Consider the following 7,234-nt stretch of genomic DNA (forward strand, 5'->3'; position numbering starts at 1 on the left):
CTCTCAAAAATAAATAAATGTTAAAAAAAATTTTTTAATAAAATAAATAAACACTGTGCTCTTGACAATGGAGACCCTAAATCTGCTCTGGTTTGAGTGAAGTTATGACACATTCATGTGAACAAATGAATGAGTAGTTACAATAATCGGGCATCTAAGCAGGCATGTGGACAAAGTACTACCAGGAACCCCAAAAATTGTGCCACTCCTCTCTTGACTATGAGCAAAGCCCCCATTTTTGTTTGCTAACTCATTTTTGAGAACAGCTGGAGAGCCATTTTCCCTCAGCCTCTTTGGTAGCACACTCCCTAGCACATTTGCTTATGACACAATTTGTGTCAGTTCTCCTGACATGCCTCTGGTGTTAGCACTGAAAATCCTGCTTCCTGGGTACTGTTCATCCCTGGGTACGTCTTCTAAGTAGATGTGGACGTTTCCCAAATTTTGGTTTCCAGCCCAGTCTTCACTCCTGAAATCCATACCCATAGATACAAAAAGGTTAAGGCAACTTCACTTGGGTGACTCAGAGTTCATTCAAATCTGGTGTATCTCCAACTGATCTCATGGTTTCCTGCTCTCCACCTCAGCTCCTCAGCCATTATCCCAGTGACCCACCCAGCTGCCCAAGGTGAGAAACTCAGGGGAGGCACAGGACTCCTCTGTCTGGCTCGGCCCACCCCATCCAATCACCCTTGAAGACCTCTCAGACATGTCCCCTTTCCCCCTACCGCCGCCACCATCCCAGACTAAGTCACTGTCATCCTGTCTCTAATTTTTATGGCAGGATCCTAATTCTGCTCCATGCTTCTGAGACAAATAATTTTTACTGTAATCAGAGCAAAGCCTTCAAAATTCTAATCCTCTAACTGTACTTTTTAGATATATTCAGTGGTCTGTATCCAAACTTCTTGATCCAGTTCCCAAGACCCATTGTATCTGAACCGCACCTACATCTCTGGGAGATTCATGCACATTCTCCCGTTCGCTCGTAGTGGGGAGCAGGGTCAGGGAGACAAGGGGTGCAGGGTGAACTCATTCATACTCTATTTGTCCTCATTAGTAATGTGAACTCTGGAAACTAATTCTTCCTTCTTCCCATTGGAGAATATGATTTAAGATATGTTACCAGCTCCCATTTCCCCAAAGGGAGAGGTTTTATTAATCCGCTGGTGAGAATTTGAATTTATTAGGCCATGTTTTACTAGTGGGCACTGTCTCTTTGTGAAAGCAGTCCTCATGTGGCATTCTGGGGCCTCCAAAGGCATGCACCTGCCTATCTTTCATACTCCAAACTCATTCATTTGAATTCGGGCTCTTTCTTTTTTCTCTTCTTTCTTCCCAGACCTCAGGTACATCTGAGTATAAAGACCTAGAACTTTATTTTTATTATTTTTTAATGTTTATTTAAAATTTTTTTTAATTTTTATTCATTTTTGATAGACACAGAGTGTGAGTGGGGGAGGGGCAGAGAGAGAGGAAGACACAGAATCCGAAGCAGGCTCCAGGCTCCCAGCTGTCAGCACGAAGACCACGACCTGAGCCAAAGTCAGAAGCTTAACAGACTGAGCCACCCAGGTACCCCTTTAATGTTTATTTTTGGGAAAGAGAGAGACAGAGAGAGAGAGACAGAGAGAAAGAGAGAGAGAGACATAGCACAAGCAGAGAAGAGGCACAGAGAGAGGGAGACACAGAATCCAAAGCAGGCTCCAGGCTCTGAGCTGTCAGCACAGAGCCCAATATGGGGTTCAAACCCACAAACCATGAGATCATGACCCGATCTGAGGTCGATGCTTAACAGACTGAGCCATCCAGGCATCTGATATCTAGAACTTTCTATTCAGAGGCGCAAATCCAAATTAAACTTCAAGCCTAAGCCACAATTTCAGATCCAGGTTTTACCAAGGCTTTGTTTTGAAATATTAAATGCTTGCTTGTCTGCCACTTTACTTTTCCAGTTGGCTGTGGCTCTGTTTGCTCAATCCCCATCAGACTCTAAGGGTAGGAGCAGAGTCCTTAAGATTCTGACAGCCTCTATGGATGTTTTCAGGTTTGGCTGAAATGTGATTTTCTCAGTTATTCGGGCCAAGACCATTATTATCAGATCTCCTTTCTCTATTGTATACTGACTTTTTTTTTTTTTTGCTTCTATAAAAGCAGGAACAATTGTAATTTCTTATTCGGAGTCTCTTCCCCGTTAGAATATAAGCCCCATGAGGACCTTGATCATGTCTATTTCATTTACTTCTGCCTTCTTGGTTTTACGCAGAGGAGTTAGCCTATCCCAGTATTCAGCAAATATTTGTGAAGTTAATGCAGAAGACGACTCTGTCCCGCCTTCCTCTTTAGAGGATCAGTTAAGAAATAAAAGAGAATAAGAATGCAAAAGTGTTTGAAGGTCTAATAAGCTACAGGCACAGTCACTGAGACTTCCTTTGGGACTCTCTTCTATGTCCCAGCACCTGCGCTCACCGGGCCGGCCCCATAGGGCAGAAGCAATTTTTCATTTATCCAACTTTTATCATTTTTTTGTTCTTCAAGAACCTATATTAGATTTCCCCTGACGCTGCAGAGTTAATACAAGTTTGGAGTGTGTTTTGGGCACTTTTGCCCTGTTTAACTACAGAGATATTCTATATCTCAGATTCTAACTGCAGATTACCTCTACGTTTACTGGAATGTGAGAGGATCCCTTTCTCTACTTCTCTCTCTCTTTCTCTCTCTCTGTATTTAGTCAGAATTCTCCAGAGAAACTGAACCAATAAGATACATATAAAATCATATGATTTTATGATTCTAAGGAACTGGGTCACCCAGTTACAGAGGCTGAAAAATCCCAAGATCTGCTTTCTTTTTTTTTAATTTTTTAATGTTTTTATTTTATTTTTGAGAGGAAAAGTGTGAACGAGAGAAGGGAAGACAGAGAGGGACACACAGAATTTGAAGCAGGCTCCAGGCTCTGAGCTGTTGGGCACAGCACCTGATGTTGGACTCGAACTCACAGACTGTGAGATCATGACCTAAGCTGAAGATGGACGCATAACCAACTGAGCCACCCAAGCACCCCTCCCAAGATCTGCTTTCAACAAGCTGGAGACACAGGAGAGCAGATGGTGTAGTTCCAGTCCAAGTCCAAGTGTGAAGGCAGCAGAAGACCATGTCACAGCTCTACGCCAGTCAGGAAGAAAGCAAGGCCCACCTACATTAGGGGGCCCATCTACTTTACTAAGTCCACTGTTTTAAATGTTAATTGCATCCAGAAACACATTCACAGGCACATCCAGAATAATGTTTAACCCAATATCTAGATGTCCCATGTGCCCGTGAAGTTGATACATGAAATTCTCTCTCTCCCTCTTACTTTCTCATTTTTAGTTGACAGCACATAGTTGAACTAACTTTAAGAGCTACGATGCAAAGTATGAACAGCTTGTTTTGGGAGCTATGAGGAAGAAGCTATTTACTTTGCCCTGATTTGGGGCAGTGTGGGGGAGGGCTTTCCAGATGGTTCCCTCTCAAGCACGTTGCAAGGATGGGGTCATTCTGTGGAAGGCTGGGGGTCCGGGCTGTGCAAGGTCTTGGACCACAAGAGACACTCTGTGAGCACAATTTGAATGTAATAGTAGATTGAACTGATAAAATTACTCTCAGAGTGGTTTGCCTCTTCTTCAGATGGTTTCTTCTTCTTCTCCTCCTCCTCCTCGTCCTCCTCCTCCTCCTCCTCCTCCTCGTCCTCGTCCTCCTCCTCCTCCTCCTCCTCCTCCTCTTCTTCTTCTTCTTCTTCTTCTTCTTCTTCTTCTTCTTCTTCTTCTTCTTCTTCTTCTTAGTATCTGTCTCAGTTTCTCTCCAGGAAGGGCCTAGGCACCTCAGGAATAAAATAGTGCCCTGCTTTATGAGCCAAAGAGCCTGCTTCTAACTGGATGATGTGAGGCAAATCACTTCCTCTGCAAACTTCTGCTTCCTTATTTGTTCAAAAGGAAAAAAAAAAGAGGAATAAAACTCTCTACTTCTCAGTATTGATGTTACTTAAATAAAAAAATCAACTACACGGAGAAAGAATACACCGCTGCACCCAACCCTGACGATGTCTGGTGACGGTTTGCCCCTACACGTCCTGTGCGGCTCGGTCCCCACAGAGGGAGGTGAGCAGGCCAACCACAGAGCCACCACGGAGACCCACAGATGAGGCAACCTGACTTACACAAGACAGGGGCGAGATGTGGAATGTGTTTTCGGAGAGCCACCTGGGGTGTGACAGGGAAAGGAAGCCAGCGTGGAATGCAATGCTGTGGCGGCCAACAGACGCTTCAGAGAAGAATGCTCCCCAGGCATCAGGGAGGAGAGCAGAGACCCCCCTCAACTTTACCAGGCAGCCATGGTCCTATTACTCATTAGAAGGGTGGCAGGGGGGATGACACCGGGGGCCGGAGGACAGAGGGCTCAAATAGCGGAGTCAGCTCCCTCGTCAGGGAGGAATCCCACCTCACTGGGGCTGAAGGCTCCCTTCTGGTTACCGCCCATTACTCAGTGCCTTACCCAGTCCTCCCAAGGCCCAGTCTTCCTGTTAGCATCATCCTGAGAGACAGAACCTTCTTCTCTTCCTCTGGGCTCTGTTGGGCAGGTCCCGGCTGGGACAGTGGAGACGGAGAGCCCCAGGCCTGGGTCTGTGGAAGGGAGGAGGCCTCATCAGCCTTGTCCAAGCACAGCAAGAAACCCCTCTTTTCCTGAGGGGGCCCCTCTGAACAGGTTTGTTGAATCTCTTCTCAGGACCTGGAATCCTCTGTGTGTCACAGGGGCAGCCAGCTCTCGGAAGCCCATCGATCAAAACCAGCACCTCTGTCAATGGCACATCCATACTTCAGGGCTTCCCTGGGCTACCTGCCAGGGTATAAACCTTCCTGAATGTTCCTTGAGGAAGGGTAGCTCAGAGGGGGAAGGGGACACCGGGCTGATGTCACTTGGGGCTTCTGAGGAGCAGGGGTGGTTGAGGTGAGGCCGGGAACACGCTCATCCTGGTGCAAGAGTTAACCAGGCACCGAAAACCTCAGATGTCAAGATAAATATTTGAATGTAGTATTAGGGGAAAATCCAGATTAACTTAAAAATCCTTGATGGGAGCATCTGGGTGGCTCATTCGGTTAAGCATCCAACTTGCAGCTCAGGTCGTGATCTCAGTTCGAGCCCTACATCAGGCTCTGTGCTGACAGCTCAGAGCCTGGAGCCTACTTCGCATTCTGTGTCTCCCACTCTCTGACCCTCCCCCACCCACGCTCTCTCTCGGGCTCGCTCTCTCTCTCTCTGTCGAAAATAAACATACATACATACATAAATTAAAATCCTTGATAAAAAAATTATTATTAAAAAAAGTTAAGCAGGCTGCTGTTTACTTGTCTCATGGCCTTGTCTTCTACATCCTTGAGAATTGTTTCCAGTCGGCCCAAGGTCCCAAAGTCACACAGCCCTCTTGGCCGCTGCTGGGTGGGCTCATGAGGGGTAACCAGGAAGTGAAAAGAAGCTGTGTGACACAGGGTTTTAAATATAGTCATTGTGTGTGTGTGTGTGTGTGTGTGTGTGTGTGTGTGTGGTCAGTTTTTTTAGATTTTCCTACTGGAATCAAAATGCAGGAGCATATTTCAATGGGCATATATAGAGGTGCACATTTTTTACATGTTTCTTTCAGCCTCAGGCTCCAGCCTGGTTCTGGAAGGTAGGGGAAGATGTAGGTAAGCAGGTAAGGACCCTGGTCTTACCTTCCACTCCACTAAAGGGTCTCCATGCAGGAAGTCTGGTCGTACCCAGATCTCTAGTTCTTTCTTGAGGACCAGGTCAAAATCCCCAAGCCATTCAGTTCAGAAACTTCTGGAAATATCAATTCCTTCTCCATTTAAGTTTGAAATGTATTAGTTGGTCTTACTGTCTTCATTATGGCTTCTTTATCCCCATATTTTGTTTGCCTTTGTTTATAAACAAAATAGATGATTTTCTTCATTCATTTTTTTGGATATTCCCAGGAGCACTCACTCTTGTCCCCAGCCACTGGGGGACACATTGATAATTCAGAAATACGTGAATAAGCACGCTGTCCTGAAGTTGCTGGTCTCTTGCTGTGCTGGTCCATGCGCTGTTGGATGGGGAAGGCAGGAGATGAGGACAGAAAGTGAAAACAATCACAGTGTGGTGTCATGAAGGTCTTGGCAGAGCAAAGCTCAGTGGCTCCCAGAACACAGAGAAGAAAGCCACCATCGCTGCCTGTGTAGGCAGAGGGCAGTGATGTCAGAATGAGATGGAATTTTGGCCATGTCCAGAGGCTGGTCCACAAGGAGGAGACAAAGGCAGATGGGCAGTGGTATCTGACATGCTCAAGGGAAAAGTTGTCTCTGGAAAAGGCAGCTGCCCAGGGAAAGCTTGGAGCAAGGGTAGGGTGAGTGCATTTCGGACCCTACACTGACTCCCTGTGTCTGGCCCCTGAAATAGGACAGTGAACCATTAGACCCTGGGGTCCCCACCATGGAAAGGACTCATGTGGGGGTGCTGAACCCTGATGGGTTTCAAACCACGAGAGTGACCTGGTCAGTTTTGTATTCTCAAGTTTGCCTTTGGGCTCGCCATATGAGAGGGGGTAGGGCTCAGCCAGGGGTAGAGAGGGAGAGAGAGAGAGAGAGAGAGAGAGAGAGAGAGAGAGAGAGAGAGAGAGAGAAAGAGAGAAAGAGAGAAGCAGGCTGGCCTGGCTTGTTGGAGACATGTTCCATGCTAATGAGAGGAAATAGAAAATGTAATTAACATGTCTGCCACCAGAAATGAGAGCTAAATCTATTACTCTCTTCCTCCCATTTCTATTATACATTATTGTGTTTCAATTATGATTTTGAAAGTATTTCCTTGAGGAAATATGTCAAGTTTCTGCAACAGGAATGAAGGAAATGGGACCATGAAAGTTTAATTTATTGCAGTGACTGCATTTAGAAAAGGAAGAAGAAAATGAAAAGGAAGAGAAAGGTGGAAAATTTGACAGTATGGCTGACAGGTCACCTGCGTGAGCAGGGAGGTGAACAAGAGCCCCCTGAGGTGTCTGAATATTTATGGGGTCCCTTTATGGCGTGGGGGTGGAGAAAAGTGCACCTTTCATACTCAGGTTCCTATGAGTCTGGTTGGTTGTGCCCTGAAGACACTGTGAGGAAGGGTTTGAGGACAATTTGAGGGGGTGGCAATGTGGCCCTGAGTGCCCGGCTGGACGCTG

The 7,234-nt window shown here is 46.1% G+C and overlaps 1 long non-coding RNA gene across 1 annotated transcript; it reads right to left on the reverse strand.

Moving 5' to 3' along the window:
* Positions 1–3,825: 3,825 nt before the first annotated feature.
* On the reverse strand, positions 3,826–6,022 carry LOC115289197. The gene is made up of 3 exons (XR_003907459.1): positions 5,748–6,022; positions 4,534–4,661; positions 3,826–3,958 (listed from the first exon to the last, which is right to left on the reverse strand). It is a non-coding gene; the product is annotated as an uncharacterized LOC115289197 (long non-coding RNA).
* Between the last annotated feature and the right edge of the window lie 1,212 nt (positions 6,023–7,234).

The sequence above is a fragment of the Suricata suricatta genome, chromosome 4 (genome assembly GCF_006229205.1).
Source record: "Suricata suricatta isolate VVHF042 chromosome 4, meerkat_22Aug2017_6uvM2_HiC, whole genome shotgun sequence".
NCBI lineage: Eukaryota > Metazoa > Chordata > Mammalia > Carnivora > Herpestidae > Suricata > Suricata suricatta.